Below are 25594 nucleotides of genomic sequence, written 5' to 3'. Positions count from 1 at the left end.
CATTGCGCACCCATACGCAAGAACAACTTACTTAGTTGGTACCGGGTTTGAGTTGTCTTTTACTACAGGTTGACGTAGAATACTAGTTTTCTAGAATGACTAGTTGAAAAGAAATACTGTTGAGATGGTGCTAATTCGTCCTTCTTTTCTTAATGACAAGATGAAATACGCACAACCCTTCTGTTCTGTCACATTTGGCATGCCATGCGAGACATATATACTCTAAGACAAAAATAAACGACGCACCACGAAGGAGTTATCCGAATGGGACGGAAATCGGTAAATGTGATGTGATGTACATGTACAGACAAACAAATGATTATAATTTTGGAAAAGTTGAGTGAAAAAAAAAGAGCTTCAACAAGTTGAGCAAGCCAATAATGAGCTTGTCCACCACTGGCCCTTATGGAAGCAGTTATTCGGTTTGGCATTGATTGACGGAGTTGATGGATGTCCTCCTGAAGGATATCGTGCCAAGTTGTGTCCCATTGGCCCTGGTTGGAGGGCCTTGCCCATAATGCTCCAAACGTTCTCAGCTGTTGAGAGATCCGGCGATCTTGATTGGCATTGTAAGGTTTGACAAGCACGAAGACAAGCAGAAGAAACTTCCGCCGGGTGCTGAAGAGCGTTGTCTTGCTGAAAGGGAACACCAGAATTGCTTGCCTTGAAAGGTCAACAAAATAGGCGTTAGAATATCGTCAACTTTCATCTGTGCTGTGAGGGTGCTGCGGTTGATAGCCAAAGTTATCCTGCTATGAAATGAAATGGCAACCCAGAACATCTTTCGTGGCTGTCGGGGGGTATGGCGGGTGACAATCAGGATGGTATCCCACCACTGCGGGAGGACGACTGTTCAATCCCGTGTTTGGCGATCTTGATGTAGGGTTTCTGTGATTTCCCTAAATCGCTCCAGGCCAATGCCAGGATCGTTCCTTTGCAAGGGCACGGCCAACTTCCTTCCCCGTCCCTCACTAATCCGATGAGACCGATGACCTCGCTGTTTGGTCTCTTCCCCCCAAAAAACCCAACCTCCCACTGCTGTCTGGGTGTCTCCAGACAAGTCTTTGCTGGTCATCGGGACTCACTTTGGAGCAGGCCTAATTAATGAAGACAACTCTATGTGTGTGAAATCTTATGGGACTCAACTACTAAGGTCATCAGTCCCTAAGCTTACACCCTACTTAACCTAAATTATCCTAACGACACACACACACTCACCGATGCCCGAGGGAGGACTCGAACCTCCGCCGGGATCAGCTGAACAGTCCATGACTGCAGCGCTTATGACAACTCTACTCCATTCAATGAGATTCTAGGCCGAAAGTGCCTGACACCACTGCGAAAGAGCTTGTTAGTTTTCAGAGGACAACGGTAGTCGGCGCAAGAGCGCAGGGGGCACCAAAAGGTCAGCCCCTTTCTGTGAGCCTCCTATTAATGGTCCTTACGGCCACTGAAGCGCCAGTTGCAGATAGGATCGGGATTCTGGCGCCTCGCTGATGATTGCTCGATCGTCACGTTCTGTCCTCTTTCTAGGTCGACCGCTTCGTTCTTGACAATGTGTTCGGCCATGGTTCACCTATTCCTGCCAAAGTCGTCGAATGGCTCCTATCCAGAAGTTGAGCGATTCGCCCATTACTCCATTACGGCTTCTTTGAGTCCAAGTACACGTCCGCTCTCAAATGGTGACATCTGCGTATATTGTTTACGCCCTTGTCTATGGGGCATAGTTACTCTTCAGATGAGTACACGGAATGAAATTCGCAATGACTATATGCTCTGGTAGCGACATATCCCATGTTTACAATCGTTGCCGGCTGCATGATGAAATGCCGCTCCAGCGTCACACGCTCATCTACCGAACGCCTAAGTTAACAGTTTGCATTTTTCGTCAATCAGTGTTTGAGTATCAATTTGTGACCAATTTGCGTAATCCGTGGTGCGTCGGTTTTCTTGTCTTAAAGCGTGAATTTAACTTGATACTAGTTTTTAATAATATTTTTACTTAAATTTATTTGACTTACTGATTAATGGTCTGCTGCAAAGTAATAATGTAACAGACTATTGAACACAGTACTGACAAGATTTTCTGAACTGTAATGCTTTTAAATTTCAATGGAATGTTTGTTCCAAGGTGCATGGCCTTATTATGCCTTGGAGCATTTTTACTCACTCGAAAAAACCTTACTTTTGTGTAGTAAATTTTGTAATTTCAGAAGAAAGCTGCAGCACATAAAAAGTGGATGCTATCATTTGAAAATGAAATAAGAAAATGTATTAAACTTCTGTTATAGGTGAAAGTCTGAAATCTGTTCCAATGCACAAGATTCTCTCCTAGTAAATATTCTTCCAAAGTTGTGTGTGTCACTGAACAACTACTTATTCTTATTCGGGATATTTTAATATAAATGTATTTTAAACCAGTTTTGTTGTTCTGAGCTCAAGCTAACATTTTTAAATGAAACTAATGAAATTTATCAAATTCGCATTATTCTGTTAATCTGACAATAAGGAGTGTTATCAGACTGAAACATATACAAAGAGATTAATGGTAACGTTATTTTACATTAAAAGCTCATACATGAAGTTTAGAAAATAGTGGGAAAATTACAATGGCGAGCAAATTTTCGAATGAAATAAACTTTTAAACCTGAGACATTAAGCACCTTCAAACAAAGAATGATAATTAGTTTTACATTGTAGTTTATATGATCTCCAGATCTATTAGGAATGTGCTATGGAACTATGCTGAAGATTATCTTGGTAGAGAGATTGGCTAATTAAGAGGTACCGAAAACTCCCCAACTACGTGACACGCTCCCAGCTTTGTAACACGCTCGTAACCACGTCACACTCACGTTTTTTGACATACAGACTCTCTGGCGGCTGTGGTGGTCAAGCTAAAATTTCGGAAAAATATCAGGTAAGTTGCAGCACCTGTGTGGGAGAGGTGGAACAGATTACACTTTTTATCGGTCTTAACTAAACGTTTCTACACGTTTAGAAAACCCAGTGTGCGTTGCACGTGTGTTAACGTGATTGGTATAGCCACCTCTGTCTTCGCTATATCCAGTGTCCTGAGACACCTGGTAAGTTTCTATGTTCATCTCAATAATATCAGTCACAAATTGCGACCTTTGGCAGTCTGAATTGTTTGTTCACTCAGATTTTGTGCCAGTTTATACCAATAAGTAAACGTCCGGCACCCATGATATTTAGGTGGCATATTTTTGTGTTCATTGTAACAAAAACGGCTTTTGGTGTGGTAGCGAGTAGATGAAAGGTGGACAGCCAGGCACATAAAAATTATTCAGCGAAAATGCTGGAAAAGATTTGCGACTTGAAGAATAAAAGGGTGACAGCTCTGCAGGCTACTAACAAGATATGGAACACGCCGAAATGTGATTTAGTAAAGGATGAAAATGACAACGGAAAATGGATCTACAATCCCTCGAAAACCTGGTAGACATCAGTACTATCAGACGAAGAAGGGAATTTGTGGCAATGTAATTGCCTTAGCTACTTATGGTTTTGCAGTTAATAAACCCGAACTGCGCCCGATTCTGAAGAATTATTTGACGGGAGCTGGTCGCACTGCTCCTTAGTTCAAGGATGAACTGCTTGAAAAAAAGGGGGTTGATATGTTTTGGAAAAGACTTAGAATGTTGAGTGTGAAGGTGACTATCCAAAAGTTAACTTTTTTAAATTTTTTGGGCTAAAACTGACAATTTGTAGCAAGTAGAAAGTGTAGATTCCGATACAGACACTACATAAAAAGATTGGCCACCATAGGGGACAAGAGACGCCCCATGGCGACAAAGTCAATTTTTTGAAAAAAAATTCGTTATTAAGTAATAAATAAGTTGAGGAGAGAGTATGTTTAAACAGAGCAGGGCCTTAGTTGTATCAATTAAAGACGATTTACAATTGAGGAACATGGGTGTTGATAAAATTCCCTGTGAGTGTGGCTCTGCATATATAGGTCAGACGACACGAACGGTCCAGGCACACTGTGTAGAACACAAAAGACACACCCGTCTGTGGCAGCCTTTAAAATTAGCAGTAGCAGAACATTGCATTTCCATGAGACATTCAATGAAATACAATAATACCAAAATTTTAGCATCGGTTTCCAGCTTCTGGGACTCTGTAATCAAAGAATCTGTGGAAATACGCCTTGCTGATAATTTAATGATTCGTGATAACGGCTTTCAGCTGGATAAAAATTGGAATCCAATTATTAAAATTATGCGGTCACAACGCAATCGACATGCTTCGTCGATACTCAGCAATTAGATTGTTCTTACTTCACCACTGAGGGCAGCACACACAACTTGGATGCCTCGCGTATGTCACCTCCCAACACATGCACAGTAAACTGCCAGTACGATTCGCATGCGCAGAATTCGCTATAAATACCATGTCTGCATCAGGTCTCTTCTCCTTTCCCCCATCTGCTCCCATTCCTCGAACATATCCGCGTCTTCTGCACCTCCTGCCGCCTTGATCCCCCTCATCCCCTGTTTGCTCCTCTCCTCTCCAATCCCCGCCCTCTGCCGCGCCTTCACCATTGTACACCCCCCCCCCCACCCCCCACCTCTACACCCTTCATCTCCTTTCCCAAGGTGGCTTCCATCGACTCCCCCTCCCAGATGATGCCCTCTCTCCCTCCATTTATCCCTCCTATCAACTCTGATCCTCACCTCCCGCTCCATTCCTCTGTCATTTTCCTGGGCTCCCTCTCCCCTCTCCTTCCATCCTTATTTTTCCCCACTTACCCTCTCTTTGCTTCCCTTCTCTCCCCTGAATCCTTTTGCATTCCCCTCTCCTGCATTTCCCCACTCCCTCTTGCATCTGCCCTGCGCCCCTTATGAATCCTCTCCCTCCAGCTGTTCCTACCCCCCACCACTTCGTTTTTCCTCTCCTCCCCCTTTTTCCCCTCATCTGTCAAGGTCACCCCCCCCCCCCCTCTGCCCTTGGCTGTGGTGTGTCATCTTCGTGCCAACTTTTTAGTGCAGTGTTTCAAGTGAGTGTTACGTGTTGTGCGTCTTTTCCGAAGTGTTGCGAATGGAAATCATCCTGCCACTGCATATGATTTTTATATCTCTTGGGAACTGAAACCAGACTGTCACTGTGTTTTCTTAATTGTCTGTCTACTATTTTACCTGTCTGCTTTCTGTGTATTTTATTAGCTTCGCCAGCCTTTAGTTTTATGTTTTAACTTCCACAATTTTCCGCCATTTTACATTTTAAGTCTCCGTTCTTATCGCCTGCTTTTATTGTTTATTATCTTCTTCTTATGTTTTAAAAATTCTGCAGGCTGAAGAGCAGCATACTAAGCTGCTGCCAGCCCTCCTGCTTTGGGGTGAGTCGAACTCAATAAAAGAAAAAAAAACAGGTCTCTTCAGTACTTCGTATGCACATCAGAGGATGGCCGACGTCTCTGAGCAGAAATATCGCGACAGAATGTTGACGGGATCCGGCTGCAAACCCGAAAATTACTAGAAGAAAACCGTGAACATTATAATAACTTTTAAATGTAAACTATATAAATTTATTCCTTTGGTCACGTATATTTCAGATATAGAGAGAAGGTAAAAGGTGCGTTTTGTGACACGATGTTTAAGTGTTCGTTAACATTATGTCAAAAATGTCACATTTCTGCCTGACCCCATTTCTGAAATATGCGTGGTCAAAGTTGTACAGATCATTTTGGAAAAACCTATATGTTCGTCAGTTAAATTCTCTCGACGGGGCACACACTCTACATTCCACTATTTCACGAAGCCTCGTTTACTAAAGCGAACATTGTGTGATGTTTAAGCAAAGAGATTTTTGTTGTTTCATAACCGCCAGGACATAAAGTACGGTCTTTGACCTATCGAAATGTGATGCCACAAAGACAGACGCTGTCTTCATTGCCAACTACCGCAGCCATTACCAAAAAGACACTAGTACCAACTTTAACTTTAGGTAAACTAAAACAGCTATTAAATGGTCATATTGTAGACTGTGTCTTCAGGATTAAGGGTTCTTTTTAAACATATAAACCATCGAATTCAAGTGTCCACTTACGTATCTCCGGCAAGACCTTTACGTTCTATCATTCTAGATGAAAAGGGGAGCAATTACGCTGTCTGTCTGCGGACAGTGTATTGTCAGTACTGTATGTTTTCGTGTTTTATTAATGCATTGCGTTTCCGAGACAGAGGTAGAGAGAAGCTGCCCGGCTTTGATTTGTGTGTTTTTACCTAATAACCACGAATAGACTGGCCAGTAAATTATATTAATGGTTGTTAATGCAAGACAGAATTTAAAGTGGATTACCTCCCTGTCTCGGAAGATAGCTCTCAACGATTTACGCTAAACAATGTCGAATTTATAAACAGTCAACTTTAATGGTAATTTGAAAAATTGTGATTTGACAGTAAAAAAATCAACCTGAAAAGGATTAAATTGCAATAAAATAAGAGAACTAAACGAAGCAGCAGAGAAACTAAATAACTCAAAAATTAGAAGCAAACATATATTCTATGTGGCTTAATTAGAGGAAAAAAAGCAGAGCGTGTGGGCACTGCAGCTGCAGATGATGGAGCGGCAGCCGGAGCACAGGAAAAATCCCCGGCAGAAACGTTCTGTTTGGACAACAGTACGTGACGTCCGTGCGCACATGCGCAGTGCAAACGAACTGATCTCTTCTCATTCATTTTTCATTATTTCAGTTTGCATACCGGAGCATCGGGGCTCTGCATCATGGGAACCGGGAACGTTTGCAGATGTTGCCTCCTTCCCGAAAATTCTCTTTTTCTGCTTTCGCGGTAGTTAGCGGTAAAAAATGTTCTCCAAAAATGTCAAGATGCGTCGGAGGCCTGCCCGCCAATGGGAATGTATTCAGAGTGCGGGAGCATTGCTTTCCACGATGCTCGCTGTTTCCAGGGATGAATTCTGGTATTCACAAAAAAATATTTAAGCATAGGTAGCGTTGTTGTTGTGGTCTTCAGTCCTGAGACTGGTTTCATGCAGCTCTCCATGCTACTCTGTCCTGTGCAAGCTTCTTCATCTCCCAGTACCTACTGCAGCCTACATCCTTCTGAATCTGCTTAGTGTATTCATCTCTTGGTCTCCCCCTATGATTTTTGCCCTCCACGCTGCCCTCTAATGCTAAATTGGTGATCCAGAAAATTCGGAAGTCCCTCCTCTTTACTTTCCCAATATGGTACTAACCCCAGTCAGAAAGTGGCTAATACGAATAACAATGCTTTCATTAGGCTGCGAAAATACGTAACTGCCCCCTGCGGTATCTGTCACTGCAGCAGAATTTTATTACCGACCCAATCAAGGCGTTTTTAGCTGTGCTGAAAAATTTATATCTTGGAAAATGTCGAACATATGAATACAACGGCATTTTAGGCCGATTTTGTCTTCTTTAATTTACAACTATGAACAAAATCCTGTCTTTTATAACATGAACAAATTACATTATTATACACGACTTTGCTTTCATAAAATTAAAAATGTCATTTATTCGTATAGGTAGAATAAAGGAGTTCGTAAATACATAATGTTCAGTGCTGATTATCGTATTTAAATACAATAGCATTTTCTACATGGATTTATGCTGCGTTTTCGTATGAAACATTACAAAACAGGTTTCCATACACAACGCCGCGCTAATAACGTGTCTTCCTGCGAGATGCTTTCACGCTTTCTTTCTTTGACTTTGAAGAGCAAAAATAACGTATACGGGAGGCATATCCTCTGTTTGTGTTTGGTAAATGTTGCAGGAACTGTCTATGTGTCAGCCATCCTACAGGTCCGTTCTGGGTATTTGGAGCTGTTGGCAAGATTGGTAATGAAATCAGTTATTGTAATTTTCTAGGTCTTAAATGGTGTAACCAAAATGCACTCGATATTCCCAGTAAGAGCGAATGAAAGAAAAAACAGTTTCCTTGACGATTTTACAGTTCTGAGCCCGAACGTATTGTACTGCAGACACCTTCAAAGACACATTTGTCTTTCAAATCATCTTCATTACCTAGAACATCGATAATGTCTCCAAAATTCAGCAAATCGGTAATTTATTCGTCAGATAAAACACGGCGTGCAATTTCTCTTACACAGAATATGAATATTGTGCTCTATCCTCAGGAGAAAACAGTGGCTCATAATAAACTGAATACCGCGAAAACAAGACGCACTTTCACGCCTTCTATCCGTGCAACTAATAAGTAACGGTGTAAACATCGTGTATATCAGGGGTGTGAAAACAACGCGCAGCGCTCTTTGATCAACAGAATTCGCTGGCACGTAGAACCTACGGGCTTGGCGCTGATCGAGTTGACACGTATTTTAGCGGTCCTGAAATCCGCCCCGCAAATCACTGCGCCACTGGCGGTAATGCTGTCTGATTCGCAGGCAGCACTGTAAACACTACAGAGGAGCCGTCGTAAAGGGTGGACTACCCTCCTAATGACCGTGATGATGCAGCAGGTGAACGTTCTACAACAGAACAACGGCGAAATTAAATGTATTTGAACGGGGAAACGAAACAGCGGACTAGCTAGCAAACGGCGCGTTCATCACGAACAGTCATGAGTATGACCAAGTATTTAGAATGCGTTGCGGCTGTGTAGGCATCACTAACACATAACTGAGACAATGAATGAAGAACATGTAGTGCCTCTACAGGGCGGTGCTATAGTGAGCTGAATCCCGGTATCCCGGCCACACAGCAGCATCCCGAACAACCATCCTACGCAGGTTTTGCGTGACGGTGGCCACAGACGCTAGAAAAGCATCTGCAACGACTCGTAAGAACGGACTCCGTCTAACTGCCAACGAAGAGAGGAAGAAGACTTTAACCATGTGATGCTTGAATGTCAACAGCGGAAACATGGGATGGAAACCACTCCTAGCACGCCACATAGAGGAGCATTCAGCGCGACAATTCTCCAGGCAACGGCGGAAATCAGAATTTCCAGATTTTTGTCGAATGTTCTTGCGCTGGTCGAAATCAAAATGTGACAGCGCCTAGCTCATACATGGCCGACACACGAGGTCCTAAAGGAATTTTAATTTATTAATTTATTGTTTGTACATACGATATTACATGATTTCCTAAACTCTATATGTTATCGAATTTTGTACGAGATACCGTGAATCTGCAGCTGCATCAGGGAAAACTCTCCATGTGGATTTGTGGATGTAATGATGTGTGTAGCTTGAATATGTGATACTATGGTTGTCTGAGTAAGCAAGAGTATTTTTCACATTTCTTAGCCGGCTGTAATATCGCAAAAATCAAATACAACAAAATAATTTTTAAACATGCTGCTATTATACAGGGTGATTCTGCCGTTCCTACAGTTGGGTTTCATGCAGCCCGTTTTATGCAACACGCATTCCTTCAAATACCACACACAAAATTTTCATATTCTCTCAATCGCTATGTGCGAACTGTTACTCCCACAAAAAAACCGAACCTTTTTATAGGAAATTAAATATACTTAAATATTGCTCTGAGATACCGTGGCCTCCGGCGAAAACGTTTACTAGGACAAAATTTAGTTACATTAAGGTTCTCACAAAAAAGTCCAGTTAATTTTCTCTGTGTGACTAATGGTATGCATGTAGCGAGTGAGACAATATGAAAATCTCGTGCTTGGTTACTGAAAGTGTTGTGCGTTGCATTAAACAACTGAATCACCTCGTATAGCACATAATTTTTCGGATCTGTTATAGGTTCTCACCGTAGTTCGATTTAAGGACACAAGCGGACTGATAATGACTCTTGAAGAGATGTTTGGTGACATGCGTTATCCTATTTTATTATATAAAACCACTAACTTGGAGCCTGCTGCTTCACTCGCGTCTACTATATCGTCTGCAGAGATTTTTGTTTTTTAATTAAACCTTCTAAGCTTTTCACGCTAATTAAGAACACATAAGCGTGGTCTTTCCCGAATGTACTTCTGACCAAAAAGCGATTCTGGCAGTTGAAGTCCGAAGTTTTGGTTAATTGTGGCTTTTGGGTTCTTGTGGAGATATTTCCACAGCAGATTTCATTCCGTAATAAATATGTCCTTATATCTAAGTGAAATACCAATTTTCATAAATTTAGATTAAAATTTTTTTTTAATGCAATGAAATATTTTCTTAAAAGTTTTCAGCCGCTGTGCACCACCCTAGGGGTTGAATTTCGAGAAACACTGAAATAAGAATTTCTTTATTTCTAACCGAAAAGTCTAGTACCAGTTGCTACAGATGTATCCTTTAAAATCCTTTAGTAATTCTTTAGTTTACTATTTATTTTCAAAAAACTTTCACCCGCTATTTTACCCCCCATCCCACCAATAGGGTTAAATTTCCAAAATTGCTGAAACACATATTTCTTTATTTCTGACCGAGAAACCAAATACCAATTACCGTAGGTCTAGCTTCAAAATTGTCTTAATAGCGACATATTTCAAAAAAGGAAACCCCTTCATCCCCTAGTTTCATAGTATGAACAAATTATCATAGTATGAAACGTCCCCTTTGAACAAATTATACACGACTGTCCTTAAACTGATACACAATATTTTTTTTAGCGCAACGCAATCTGACTTTCAAAAATCCCTACAAAAGAATGGCCCTGACTAACATTAAACTATACCTTTCACAAATCACTTATCTCACAAAAATCTTCGCTGCTCAAGCTACTGCAATACAGCGAGCGCCACTACTGCCAGCTAAATAAAAGATTCAAACTATGGAAGGCACTAACTACTGATAGGGATAGTTAGCAAATGAAAGATATTAGTAGAGAACAAACAATGTATTTACCTTGATATCATCATATATAAATATAGCAGTTCATGACAAATTACAAATCTCCGCCATCTCTCTCCCCACATCCACCACTGCTGGCGGCTCACCTCCAACTGCGCAACGCTACGCGCTGTTCACATCCAGCTGCCGCTGCCCAACACTACAATGGCAGACAACAATGCAAACTAGCCACAGACTGTACACAGCACAGCCAGTGATTTTCATATTGAGCGCTACGTAACGTTGCCAATAAGAAAACATAAACAGCCTACTTACATAGAGAAAACATAAACAGCCTACTTACAAATGGAGCGAAGGAAAAATGACTGTCTAAAAGCCTCCGTACGCGTCGTAACTTCTGTTATTTTGTCTCTGCGGCCCTTAATCGAAATGTACGTGTGCGGCAGGAGAACCATTTAGCAGTCAACTGCACATGCGGGCTCTATAAATTTTCTCTATAGTGTTTCGACCAAAAAAATATCATTTTTCCTCCTTGGATTTCCATTTGACTTCACGAATCATTTTTATAACACTTGCGTGTTGATCGAATTTACTGGTAACAATTCTGGCAGCATTCCTCTGAATTGCATCGATGTCGTCCTTTAAGCCGACCTGATGTCGATCTCAAACTTCGAGCAGTACTCAATAATGGGTCACGTTAGTGGTCTATACGCGGTCTCCTTTATAGAGCAGCGACGCTTTCCTAAAATTCTCCCAATGAACCAAAGTTGACAATTCTCCTTCACTACTACCGTCCTAATGAGCCTAAGCATTTAATCTACGTGAATGTCTCAAGCATCACACTGCTGCTGCTGCTGCTGTATTCGAGCATCACAGGATTATTTTCCCTACTCATCTGCGTTAATTTACATTTTTCTACATTTAGAGTAAGCTGCTCATCGTTCACACCATCTGGAAATTTTTGTCGAAGTATCATTCGGTATCATTCTACAACCACTCACCTACGACACCATTCCATACACCATAGCGTTTCAGTTTCGCTTGGCCTTTTTTGCATTTGTTTCCTGAATTAGGAAAAAAAGTGAATTAAACTCCTCACTTGTATAGCATCTTATTCAAAGTAAGTTATTGTAAACTACGTCCGGTGTTTTGCTTTCGGATGCAAAGATGAATAATTTTGTGTGTGGTGTCACCGCCAGACACCACACTTGCTAGGTGGTAGCTTTTAAATCGGCCACGGTCCGTTAGTATACGTCGGACCCGCGTGTCGCCACTGTCAGTGATAGCAGACCGAGCGCCACCACATGGCAGGTCTAGAGAGACTTGCTAGCACTCGCCTCAGTTGTACAGACGACTTTGCCAGAAGGGGATCACTGACAAATACGCTCTCATTTGCCGAGACGATAGTTAGCATAGCCTTCAGCTAAGTCAATTGCTACGACCTAGCAAGGCGCCATCACCAAGTTATATTGAGATGATAATACTGTATCAACAAGACCAATGTTCACCAATTATGGATTAAAGTTAAGTATTCCAGAAGCTACGTACTTTTCTTTATAGCATTCATTACGTATCCTGTTTCAGACCTCACGCCAGCCTGCGTGAGTTTAAGCGCGTGCCTTTCGGCTTCCTCTCATTGTGTCTAGGCTGTCTTGCCTAGACACAACATTGTGGTTGTTCAACACGCGAAAACGCTACGTTAAGTTGTCCCTGGCAGAAATAGGATTCTTTTAATTTCTCTACAGCACTAAAATGTCTGCCCTTATGCCTTATTATCGGTCATATTCTATGCTAATCTTACTTGAAATTTGGGATTTTTAAAGCAGAGTGATAAGTTAGGTGAAATGAGTGGGATTCGCAGTATGAACACGGACATGTCTTCCTTTTCCAGTTAATATTACCGTTTCTACGATGTGTTTAAAAAATTTTGCTAGGGCATACCGGGGACACAGGGCAAAATTAGAAATTCTGTTTGGAAGTTTAAGCTTTCGTCTTGGATCATCGCTGTATCACTGGATTTGAAATATTTTCTCTGGTCCTGGTACCATATTCTGCATTCCCTGAATTGTTTTATTGAATTGCGTTATTTCTGCTGCTAAAGTTGTTACCGCCATTTCTGTGCATGTAGTTTCTTTCTATTGGGTTTGCTACAAAAGTTCATAGCGTTTTTCCATAAGTTTAATAAACACAATAGATACATACAGGGTGTTACAAAAAGGTACGGCCAAACTTTCAGGAAACATTCCTCACACACAAAGAAAGAAAATATGTTATGTGGACATGTGTCCGGAAACGCTTACTTTCCATGTTAGAGCTCATTTTATTACTTCTCTTCAAATCACATTAATCATGGAATGGAAACACACAGCAACAGAACGTACCAGCGTGACTTCAAACACTTTGTTACAGGAAATGTTCAAAATGCCCTCCGTTAGGGGGATACATGCATGCACCCTCCGTCGCTTGGAATCCCTGATGCGCTGATGCAGCCCTGGAGAATGGCGTATTGTATCACAGCCGTCCACAATACGAGCACGAAGAGTCTCTATATTTGGTACCGGGGTTGCGTAGACAAGAGCTTTCAAATGCCCCCATAAATGAAAGTCAAGAGGGTTGAGGTCAGGAGAGTGTGGAGGCCATGGAATTGGTCCGCCTCTACCAATCCATCGGTCACCGAATCTGTTGTTGAGAAGCGTACGAACACTTCGACTGAAATGTGCAGGAGCTCCATCGTGTATGAACCACATGTTGTGTCGTACTTGTAAAGGCACATGTTCTAGCTGCACAGGTAGAGTATCCCGTATGAAATTATGATAACGTGCTCCATTGAGCGTAGGTGTAAGAACATGGGGCCCAATCAAGACATCATCAACAATGCCGGCCCAAACAATGAGTCGCATGTCAACACAAGCACCGAAGTCAACATTACCTTCCTTCAATTGGGCCAACTGGCGGTGAATCGAGGAAGTACAGTACATACTGATGAAACTAAAATGAGCTCTAACATGGAAATTAAGCGTTTCCGGACACATGTCCACATAACATCTTTTCTTTATTTGTGAGTGAGGAATGTTTCCTGAAAGTTTGGCCGTACCTTTTTGTAACACCCTGTATAATAGAGAAATTAATCGTCCATAATGTGTTCTCCTTCACTGTTTACAACAGTATGCTAAAGATGGTTTAACTTTTCCATTCCGCGACTGTAGAAATCACATGGTTTTGGGGCGAACAACTCGTCGAGCCATGTTCAGAGAGCATATTCATCTGGGATGGAAGTTCCTTGAAAGCTGTTCGGTAGAGAGCGGAAATGGTGAAAATCTGGGGGCGGTAGATCAAGTGGATAAGGTGGGTGAGGAATGACTTCCAACCTAAATCCTGTGTCATGTTTTTTGTGTCAGGCAGATCGCGGGCAGGTATTATCGTGAAGTAGCATCAGTTAACGCAGTCTTCTTGGTCGTTGCTCTTGGACTGCGTCTGCAAGACGTTTCATTTGTTGACAATACATGTCAGCAGTGATGGTCACACCTCGGGGAAGCAATTCGCAGTACAACACAACGTCACTGTTGCACCAGATGCATAACATTATCTTTTGTAGATACGCGCAGATTTTGTATTGCAAGTTCCTGCTTTGTTTGGGCTCAACCATTCCTTTATCTTCCTTATGTTGCTTACAGACACCATTTCTCGGCGCTAGTAGCGGCACAGGATAGGAATGGCTGGTGTTGTTCACGAGCCAACTGATGACGGACAAGCAGAGATGCGCATATGGCCACCTGCCGATTTTTGTGATTTTGGCTTAGAGCGTACAGTACCCATGCAGCCGATTTTCGAATCTTCCCTATTGCAAGCAAATATCACACGGTGGTGGAATGATCACAGCTCATTACATCTGCCAGTTCCCCAGTACAATGGTGAGGATCATTGTGAATGAGATTTCCACTCTGCAACGGAGTGTGCGCTGATATGAAACTTTCTGGCAGGTTAAAACTGTGTGCGGGACCGAGACTCGAACTCGGGACCTTTGCACCGAGCGAGGTGGTTAGCACACTGGACTCGCATTCGGGAGGACGACGGTTCAATCCCGTCTCCGGCCACCCTGATTTAGGTTTTCCGTGATTTCCCTAAATCGTTTCAGGCGAATGCCGGGATGGTGCCTTTGAAAGGGCACGGCCGATTTCCTTTCCCATCCTTCCCTCACCCGAGCTTGCGCTCCGTCTCTAATGACCTCGTTGTCGACGGGACGTTAAACATTAATCTCCTCCTCCTCCTCGTGACCTTTGCCTTTCGCGGGAAAGTGCTCTACCACCAAAGCTCCCGAGTTCGAGTCTCGGTCCGGCACACAGTTTTAATCTGCCAGGAAGTTTCATATCAGCGCTCATTCCGCTGCAGAGTGGAAATCTCATTCTGGAAACATTCCCTGGCTGTGGCTAAGCCATGTCTCTGCAATATACTTTCTTGCAGGAGTGCTAGTTCTGCAAGGTTCGCAGGAGAGCTTATGTAAAGTTTTGAAGGTAGGAGACGAGGTACTGTCAGAAGTCAAGCTGTGAGGACGGGGCGTGAGTCGTGCTTGGGTAGCTCAGATGGTAGAGCACTTGCCCGCGAAAGGCAAAGGTCCCGAGTTCGAGTCTCGGTCCGGCACACAGTTTAAATGTGCCAGGAAGTCTCAGGATCATTATGGATTAATAAGTTTAAAATCCGACGGTCTTCCTGATTGTGGAGAGTCACTGTTATCAAAACGATCATCTTTAAAACGAGAAAATCATTCTACTACCACGTTCTGTCCAACGGCATTATCCCCGTACTGGGGTCTCCGCTGGTGTTACCCCTCTACTCAACTCCATCGGAAAAACGTCAACACGTCGGAAATCATATTTCTCCACTGGGCCCTCCATTTTCTAGCTTCTACAGCTCCACTGACTAACTCCAAATGACAAAATGACAGTATGTAAACTCAAATAGCAACTGTGAACTATAAATAAAAACTGACAGTCGATGAATAAACTCTTAGTAACTGGAATAGTAACTCGCAAAACACAAACGCTTCGAACTCCTGCATCAGCCTAATATGAGCGGAGACAGTTTTTCGATGTTTTGTTTCTCTACTTTACGCACGATCATGAAGGTTTTATCGGGCTGCGGGTCATTACGAAACGTGCCAGTGCCACGTTGTAATCTAGAGTATTAGGAAACTTTTTTTTTTAATTCGAGAATTTTGCTAAAAGCTTGAGAAAACTGTAGAACAACCGAGCGAGGTGGCGCAGTGGTCAGTATATTGTACTTGCATTCGGGAAGACCGCGGTTCAAATCCCCGTCCGGCAGTCCAGATTTTGATTTTCCGTGATTTCCCTAAATCGTATCCAGGTAAATGCCAGTACTGTTCCTCTGAAAAGGTACGGCTGATCCCTTGCTCACCCTTTCGTAACCCGAGCTTGTGCTCCGTCTTTAATGATTTCGCTGTCGACGGGGCGTTAAACTCTAATATTTCTCCCTTTCTTCCTTCCAAGCATTGTAGAATAGACTAAAAGTTTTTCATGCGAAAAATACATTAATGCGAAAAAGACAGAAGATATCCTAGTGACCACCAACATGTGACGACAACTATTTTAAACACTCATATCTTCAAAACCACAACAGCTACAACCGCACAATCACTATAGTGCACAACGAGGGAAATAGGGATAGCACCAGGCACAAAAAAAACGAGGTGATTGGAGTTGGGTAGTTTTGAAGGTATCGTCAATTTCACCCAAAACAATAAGGATAAGCGTTTCCAATTCATTTAAACTTATTACGAACAGAAAATATACTACGACGGACGTTTACATGTGAATACTAATATGTACTAAACACGAACAGGACGTTGATAAGAAAAAGAGAGGAATATGTCGGAAAATTCACCTTAGCAATTTTGGTCATAGGTATCAGTACTCTCATTAGAAAATAGTCCTCCTTGCAATAAAATGTCGTATTCTGTTACCTCCCCTCCCTCCCCCCCCCCTCCCGCCCAAAAAACCTGTCCTGAAACAAATAATCAACATTTAAAGTGTCACATGTTACTCTCCACGTCTTTCTCACAACTGTTATGTGGAAAATCATGATGGCGATTCAGACGGTAGATTATTACAAGTTTTTTAGACAGGTGATACAAACCAAACTAAATTATGTAACGAAAAGTTAGTTAGCGGCAGGAAAAAATCAATGCCTTCTCTGCGCGATAGCAATGAAGATACTATCGAAGACAGTGCTGCCAAAGCAGAGTTACTGAACACAGCCTTCCGAATGCCTTCACAAAAAGGACGAAGTAAATATTCCAGAATTCGAATCGAGAAGAGCTGCCAACATGAGTAACGTAGAAGTAAATATCCTCGGAGTAGTGAAGCAACTTAAATCACTTAATGAAAGCAAGTCTTTTGGTCCAGACTGTATACCAACTAGGTTCCTTTCGGAGTATGCTGATGCATTAGCTCCATACTTAACAATCATATACAACCGTTCGCTCGACGAAAGATCCGCACCCAAAGCCAGGCACTTAAATGTGATTTGCAAAGTATCCATGTAGACGTAGATGTAGATGTATAAAAGACATCACCTACCTGCCAAGCTGGTTCCCCGTTGTGGAACAGTGTTTTGCTTTCAGAAATAACCAATAGTGACTGTTCACCCCGGCCAGTTCTATCATACTGTTAACCATTTTCTTGTCGAAAACATTCGACCACGTCTTTTTGCCAAGCACAGTTTAATGATAGTGTCACAAAAACAAACTCCTGCAAAACGTTATGCTTTGTGCACGCGCAACTGCTGAACCGTCAATAGAGCCAACAGAGGTTTCAACCATAAGGCGGGCAATAGTAATTAATACCTCAAAGAAACAGTGATAACGTTCCACTATAATACTTATCTTGTATTTTGTCGTGTACCGGCTTTCGGCTTTCTACGACATCGTCCAGACAACGCATAACTGAACAGGCAGTCCGTACAATAGGGAGTGTTCCTAAAGATTATGCATCCATACGAAAAACACGAAATTGGAATGCTTCAATTTAAGAATGATACGAAACAAGAAATTTTTAAATGGAACATACGTTTATACAACCAAAAGTTCTCGTTCATGTTGTGTGGACTGTATGTTCAGTCTTAGTTTGTGTTACGAGGGCCTAGAAAGCCGAATGCCTGTTCTCAACAAAGTATAAAATAAATTTTGTTGTGGCACATAGTACTGTTTTCCAGCTTCTAATATGTCTCTTTTCCTTCAAGTTCTGACGGAATATTTCATAAATGATAACAAACAATGGTCAGGCAGAGATTCCGGAATCAGATACTGGATTGAAAGGCGTATCCAGGAGCAGATGTAGACTGAGATCACAGTTTAAGAATCATGAAGAGTAGACCGTGTTTCAAAAGAATCGTACGTAAGAACCAGTGAGGAAGGGGATGGAACACTGAAGTATGGAGGAATCATGAGACACAAGTTCGCTAAGGATGTGGAGACTGCGATGAGGAATACCACACTAGGCAGTTCAGTTTAACAGGGGTGGATATCTGCAGAAAGCGGAATAACAGATGTTAGACAGTCAGACATAGGTGTTGGTGTGACGAATATAATGAAAAATTACTGACCTGTAACCCTTGCAGTATCTTGACCCACACTAACGCTATAATCTCCATTTTCAATATTCTCATGACGTGAAAGAGTCCTTTTTGAACAGAGAAAGGCTCCATTCACAATATGACAACTAGTTTGCCATATGTTTCCATCGAAGGGTGGAAGCAGAGAAAAATGTGTAAGGACTTCCATAAACGTAAAAATCTGACAGGTTATGGACAACATTTGATTGTGTATTATTGTACCATGTTTAAAACTGGGTTTTTTGGTACTTTCTACAACCATATTATATTTACTACTCATGTTACTGGCAATATTGTAGGTTTGACCGCCACAACTTTTAAGTCGATATTTTTTTCTTCTAGAAACTGTACCAGACCTTTCAATAATTCCAGAGGGGGCAACATATCTCATCATCAAAGAGAACAGGTCAATGTATGCTAAACACAGTGTCGAATCAAATGATATTGGTAAATATATAAACTTTTCATTTCAGCAATAATGTTGGTATGCCTATTGATCGTTACATCGGTAACAAATTCTTCGTGTACATCTTTGGACGGATATGAAGTATGATGTTTTATTTTATTTTTAGGCCCTTATGAGTACGTCTTCTGAAAGAAAGAGTCGAATTTGGCTCGTAGTTCTAAAAGATATAAGTACTTACCATTTGGCGACGAACCAAACGTTTTGCCTCCTCTATGTAAAAAAGATGATGTAATGACGAAAACTTAATAAATTTTACTGTACTTTATTTATAGCAAGTATTTTTTTTTTTCTTTTGCCACCTGAGTTACAAGAACAGAATCGATGCGCTTATCTTTCTTGTTCTAATAAACCGTGTTTTTCCAGTCGCCGACGTCTCATGTTAGACTAATATTACCTACCATTCACCCAATCTTCGCCAAAATGATCGGCTTCGTCGTTACAAGCTATGCCAGTATCCACAAAAATGTCAAATTTATATCAATACAACTATTTTGAACTGTCTTACCCTCAATGTTCGCTATATAGCAATTGCGTTGCTACCTTACTTTATTTTTTCTCTTCCCTATTAGATACTTCGAAAGAGTTATTATTAACGACCCTAGATGTAGTGTATGTTTTCGGGAAGTTAATGCCTCACTTGTGGCGACATAAACCTTTGTAAATGTGGAAGTGTTATAGGGAATTAGTGATTAACTTCTCTGGAACGGAGAACTATTCAACTAACGGCATTTTTGGACGTTTTCTTAGTAAATTTCGTAAGTGAACGGAAATAAGTGTTCGATGCAGTACATTATTTGTCAATTACGAGTCCGAATGTTCTCCAGCTTCAAGCAGCAATAAAGTACTTTCATGTTGCTTAATTAGCACTGATCTGGAGGAGTATCAGTCGCATATGGCTCATGAATCTTCAGAAGGCGATCTCATATAACTATCCGATTTTGTTCATTTCATACGTGTTTAGTTCAGCATATAGAGGGTCCTTCATTTTCAGCTGTTGTCCTTCCAGATCATTTATTCAGTGGAGAATAATATTTAATAATGATGAAGAATCTTCATTTACTTTGCCCCATTTAGTTTCTATCTGAGTTAACATACATTTATTTTACAGAGCCCGTTTATTTTCCGTTAATTAGCTCCATCACAGACGTACACAGTCAGACGTATACACTTCAAAATAATGTCAACATTTCGACGTCTCAGCTGAAAGATGATAGTTTGTCGCCGTTGGCAGTGTCACAACCCCCTGGAAATTTATGGCGGTTATTATTATGAATGTCCTCGCTAAAACAAAGAAGTCAAATTCGCGTGGAAAGTATTCAGTACACATTTATTTCTTATGCAAAACCGACGATATTCAGAGGAAATTTGGTCTGTTATGTGTTCCCAATATGTCATCCTAATCGCCCCCCTCCACCCTTCCGCTCTCGTGTGGTTTTGAGCGCGTGCTTGGTTTACGGTATTTTGTGTGGATTCGAGAGAAGCAAAGCGCAAGCCAAACACATTAGGGCAAATGAAATAAGCGAACTCACATGTAATTATACACGCACGTCCGAGCTTCTGTGCTGTTCTATGAGATAACGAAGCTTACATTGTCGGCAGTAAACACGTAGCACCAGCGATGTGTGCTTTGTTTCTCGATGGCGTCCATTAGAACATCGAAGAACTGAAAAAAATTGCTACAATAAACACAGAGGCGTGTACGATATTTAAATTGCCGTTATTAGGCTACAGATAGAAGTTCTGCGATTGTTAGTTAAATGAAAACAATCCGAGCAGTTGCTGCTGAAAGAAATGTGATGTCCAGTACTGCAGTGTGATAAACACTGCATGTGCTTGATAATTGTTGCCGCAGCGCATTTAAGAAGAAGGAAAAATGGTTTTTACATTCAGTGGAACTAGAAAGTTTAGCATTTTTCAACAATAGGTAGTTCAGATCAAATTACGAATGTAACAGATTGCATCATGCTCCAACGAAATTGAAATAGGGTGACATAAATGCTGGACGTAAATAAGGAATAAATTTAGGGAGAAGATAAGTAGCACAATCGTTAAACTGGAGGTATGAATTAAAAAAACGCCTTCAGTCACAACTTTTCGTGTTTTATTAAGTACGCTATGCATTTCGGACCCTGTGGGTCCATCAAATGGTTCAAATGGCTCTGAGCGCTATGGGACTTAACATCTGAGGTCATCAGTCCCCTAGAACTTAGAACTACTTAAACCTACCTAAGGACATCACACACATCCATGCCCGCGAGAGAATTCGAACCTGCGACCGTAGCGGCAGCGCGGTTCCAGACTGAAGTGCTTAGAACCGCATGGCCACCAGCGTGTGGGTCCATCATCAGATGTAATTTGTCTGAGTACATGCTTTATTTTTTCTCTTGAATGAAGTGAAATGCATATTCCTGTCACGAAAAGGTTTGTTGTTAGGTTATGAATTTCTTAAGTCAAACGCGAAAAATATGTGTAAAACAGTGGAAAATATTAACAGTGTAAACTTACCACATAATCCAAGAAAAGCGTTTTTAACGTTTTAGCACCAGCGTACATTTTTTCTCCATCCTTTCGTACATATCACTTCGTTCAAGAGGCACTTTTGCGTACACATGTTTGCAAACACTTCACATATGTGTTTGTACATGGTGTGGTCAAAGATGAATTTATTCGTGGTGCTAAGGATACAATTATTAAACAAGTGACTTATGCAGGAAGTAACTTCAGAATAGGTCTTTAAATTTACTGAAATAACTGTGGCCTGTGAAATCTATTTGTTCATTTAACATAGATTCTGGTTTTTTTGTTTTTGTGGATGTATATCTACAGTTGTTCTAACAGATTTAGGTTCTTTCCATTGCCTTCATTATGTAGTACTACCGAATTGTTTTCTAGACATTTGATGAAATGTTTCGATTCCAACATATGTTGTGGAATGACTGATTTTTCGAAGTGGTAGAGCCTGAAAGCGTTTACGTTTTTTTGAAAAGGAGTTTTGGAGTTTCTGCCTGTTTTCCCTACATAGTAGGCAGGACAACTGGGGCATGATACTTTGTACACTCCACTGTTGTTGTATGTTTTCGTATTTGATTTTTTGTTATGGACCAGTAAGTTTTCTAATTTATTATTAGTTGAGAATGTAACTGTTACATTTGTTTTTTTTTAAAAAGGTTACCGATTTTTTGTGATATGGGGTCCAGGTATGGAATAATGGCGAATATTTTCTCTTCTTTCACAGTGTGCCCATTCGTTGTCTTACTTTTGTGTCTTTGCTTTTTTAAACTGTCAATTGTTTTACCTGTGTAGCCATTGCTTATGGCAATGCTCTTACTGTATCTATCTCATTTTTGAGAATGTTTTCTTCTAAATCAAGAGAGAGTACTCTGTGTAGAATGGACCTAAATGCAAATGTGGGCAGATGGCATGATGAGTTGTCCAGTGCTATGTCTTTGTACGTGCGTTTTCTGTGTATGCTTAACTTACGTTTTTGTTGGTGGTTGGTGATTTTAAGATCCAGGATATTGATGTTTTTGTTGTCCTCATGTTCTAGTGTGAATTTTATGTTTTTGTTGAAAGAATTGAATACTGCTAGTAGTTCTTCAATCTCATCTTTTGTCCTATCAAATAGCAGCAAGGTATCGTCAACATATCTGCAGTAATATTTTACTTTTGAGTCTACTGTTTTGATTATAGAACTTACTTTCCAAATGATTGAGAAGTATGTCTGCAACAAAACTTGATATGCTACTGCCCATGGCAAGACCCTCATTCTGTCGATAAACTTTCCCATTAAATGTAAAGCAATTGTGACACAATTGGCTTCTGATATTTCTGCAACTGACAGTTTTTTATGTTTTATTAAGTTTTCAAAGATTATGACTATTGCTCCTTCAATTGGTACATTTGTAAATAAGTTAACTACATCAAAAGAGGCAAACCTGGCACTTACAGAAATAACTATATCTTTAATTTTGGTTGATAATTCATTTGTGTTCTTATGAGTTTGATTTCTCAGACGTGTAGTACTGTTTCAGAATTTCGTTCAGTAATTGGGAGACCGGAGGCAAGTGTATTTTTAGAATTAACAAAAGGGCTCAATAGAACATGGAGTTTATGGATCTTAGCTTGAGCTCTAAACTGGGGTCCGAAATGCATGGTGTACTTAATAAAACACGAAAAGTTGTGACTGAAGGGGTTTTTTAATTCATACCGCCAGTGTATTGAATACAGTCACGTTTGAAGCTGCGAAATACAGATTAAAACAATCGTTCAAGTAGGTTTTTAGCGATGGAAGCAGAAAATAACACGACAAGATGCGAGTAATACTCGGAGAAACGAAATTATTTCCCAGAGAGAATTAGGCGAAATGAGGACAGGGTGCAATAAGATATGCGAGAGACAATACCATTTTTACATTTCTTTTCTTTGAACCGGGACCCACAGTCGCTACAGGTTTTTGAAATAACGTCATACTACCTTCAGGCGTCAGATTGTTGATTTCTTCTCCGTACTGTTCCACGGTTAGCTATTTTCTTCTACATCAACATTGTTTTTATAAAGAGAACAGGGCAAGATTTTATCATGGTAATACCTTAAAAAAATACCGTAGCACACCGAAGGAATTATCTGAATGGGACGGAAATCGGTAGGTGTAACGTACATGTACAGACAAACAAATAATTACAATTTCAGAAAAATTGGATGATTTATTGAAGAGGAAGAGTTTCACAAACTGAGCAAATCAGTAATGCATTGGTCCACCTCTGGTGCTTAAGCAAGCAGTTATATGGCTTTTCATTGAGTGACGGAGTTATTGGATATCCTCCTGAGGCATATCGTGTCAGATTCTGCCCAAAATCCCGAACTGGTTGGATAGCCCTGTCCATAATGCGTCAAGAGGGATCCGGTTCCAGAATGAGATTTTCACTCTGCAGCGGAGTGTGCGCTGATATGAAACTTCCTGGCAGATTAAAACTGTGTGCCCGACCGAGACTCGAACTCGGGACCTTTTTGCCTTTCGCGGGCAAGCGCTCTACCATCTGAGCTACCGAAGCACGACTCACGCCCGGTACTCACAGCTTTACTTCTGCCAGTATCTCGTCTCCTACCTTCCAAACTTTACAGAAGCTCTCCTGCGAAACCTTGCAGAACTAGCACTCCTGAAAGAAAGGATATAGCGGAGACATGGCTTAGCCACAGCCTGGGCGATGTTTCCAGAATGAGATTTTCACTCTGCAGCGGAGTGTGCGCTGATATGAAACTTCCTGGCAGATTAAAACTGTGTGCCCGACCGAGACTCGAACTCGGGACCTTTTTGCCTTTCGCGGGCAAGTGCTCTACCATCTGAGCTACCGAAGCACGACTCACGCCCGGTACTCACAGCTTTACTTCTGCCAGTATCTCGTCTCCTACCTTCCAAACTTTACAGAAGCTCTCCTGCGAAACCTTGCAGAACTAGCACTCCTGAAAGAAAGGATATAGTGGAGACATGGCTTAGCCACAGCCTGGGGGATGTTTCCAGAATGATATTTTCACTCTGCAGCGGAGTGTGCGCTGATATGAAACTTCCTGGCAGATTAAAACTGTGTGCCCGACCGAGACTCGAACTCGGGACCTTTTTGCCTTTCGCGGGCAAGTGCTCTACCATCTGAGCTACCGAAGCACGACTCACGCCCGGTACTCACAGCTTTACTTCTGCCAGTATCTCGTCTCCTACCTTCCAAACTTTACAGAAGCTCTCCTGCGAAACCTTGCAGAACTAGCACTCCTGAAAGAAAGGATATAGCGGAGACATGGCTTAGCCACAGCCTGGGGGATGTTTCCAGAATGAGATTTTCACTCTGCAGCGGAGTGTGCGCTGATATGAAACTTCCTGGCAGATTAAAACTGTGTGCCTGACCGAGACTCGAACTCGGGACCTTTGCCTTTCGCGGGCAAGTGCTCTACCATCTGAGCTACCGAAGCACGACTCACGCCCGGTACTCACAGCTTTACTTCTGCCAGTACCTCGTCTCCTACCTTCCAAACTTTACAGAAACTCTCCTGCGTAACTCGCAGAGCACTTGCCCGCGAAAGGCAAAGGTCCCGAGTTCGAGTCTCGGTCGGGCACACAGTTTTAATCTGCCAGGAAGTTTCAGGGATCCGGTTATTTTAGCGGCCAATATAAGGTTTGGCAAGCACGAAACCAAACAGTAGAAACTCTCGTATATGGGCGGACAATGTCTTGCAGAAATGTAAGCCCATGATGGCTTACCAAGAAGAGTGACAAAACGGCGCGTAGATTATCGTCGTCGTACTGTTGTGCTGTAAGGGTGACGCGGATGACAACGCAAGAGGTCCTGCTACTAAATGAAATGACACCCCAGATCACGGTTGTCGGGCCTGTTTGTCCGTGGTGTCTCCAGACACGTCTTCGCTTGTTATCTGGGCTCAGTTCTAAGCGGGACTCATCACTGAAGACAATTCTACTCCAGCCAATGAGATTCCAGATCGAAGACGTGTGTGGATTTGGGTTGGGTTCTTTGGGGAAGGAGACCAGACAGCGAGGTCATCGGTCTCATTGGATTAGGGAAGGATGGGGAAGGAAGTCGGCCGTGCCCTTTCAAAGGAACCATCCCGGCATTTGCCTGGAGCGATTTAGGGAAATCACGGAAAACCTAAATCAGGATGGCCGGACGCGGGATTGAACCGTCGGCCTCTCGAATGCGAGTCCAGTATCTAACCACTGCGCCACCTCGC

This window comes from Schistocerca piceifrons, chromosome 3, assembly GCF_021461385.2.
Source record: "Schistocerca piceifrons isolate TAMUIC-IGC-003096 chromosome 3, iqSchPice1.1, whole genome shotgun sequence".
In the NCBI taxonomy this organism is placed as follows: Eukaryota; Metazoa; Arthropoda; class Insecta; order Orthoptera; family Acrididae; genus Schistocerca; species Schistocerca piceifrons.
Note: the sequence above shows the minus strand (reverse complement) of the source record.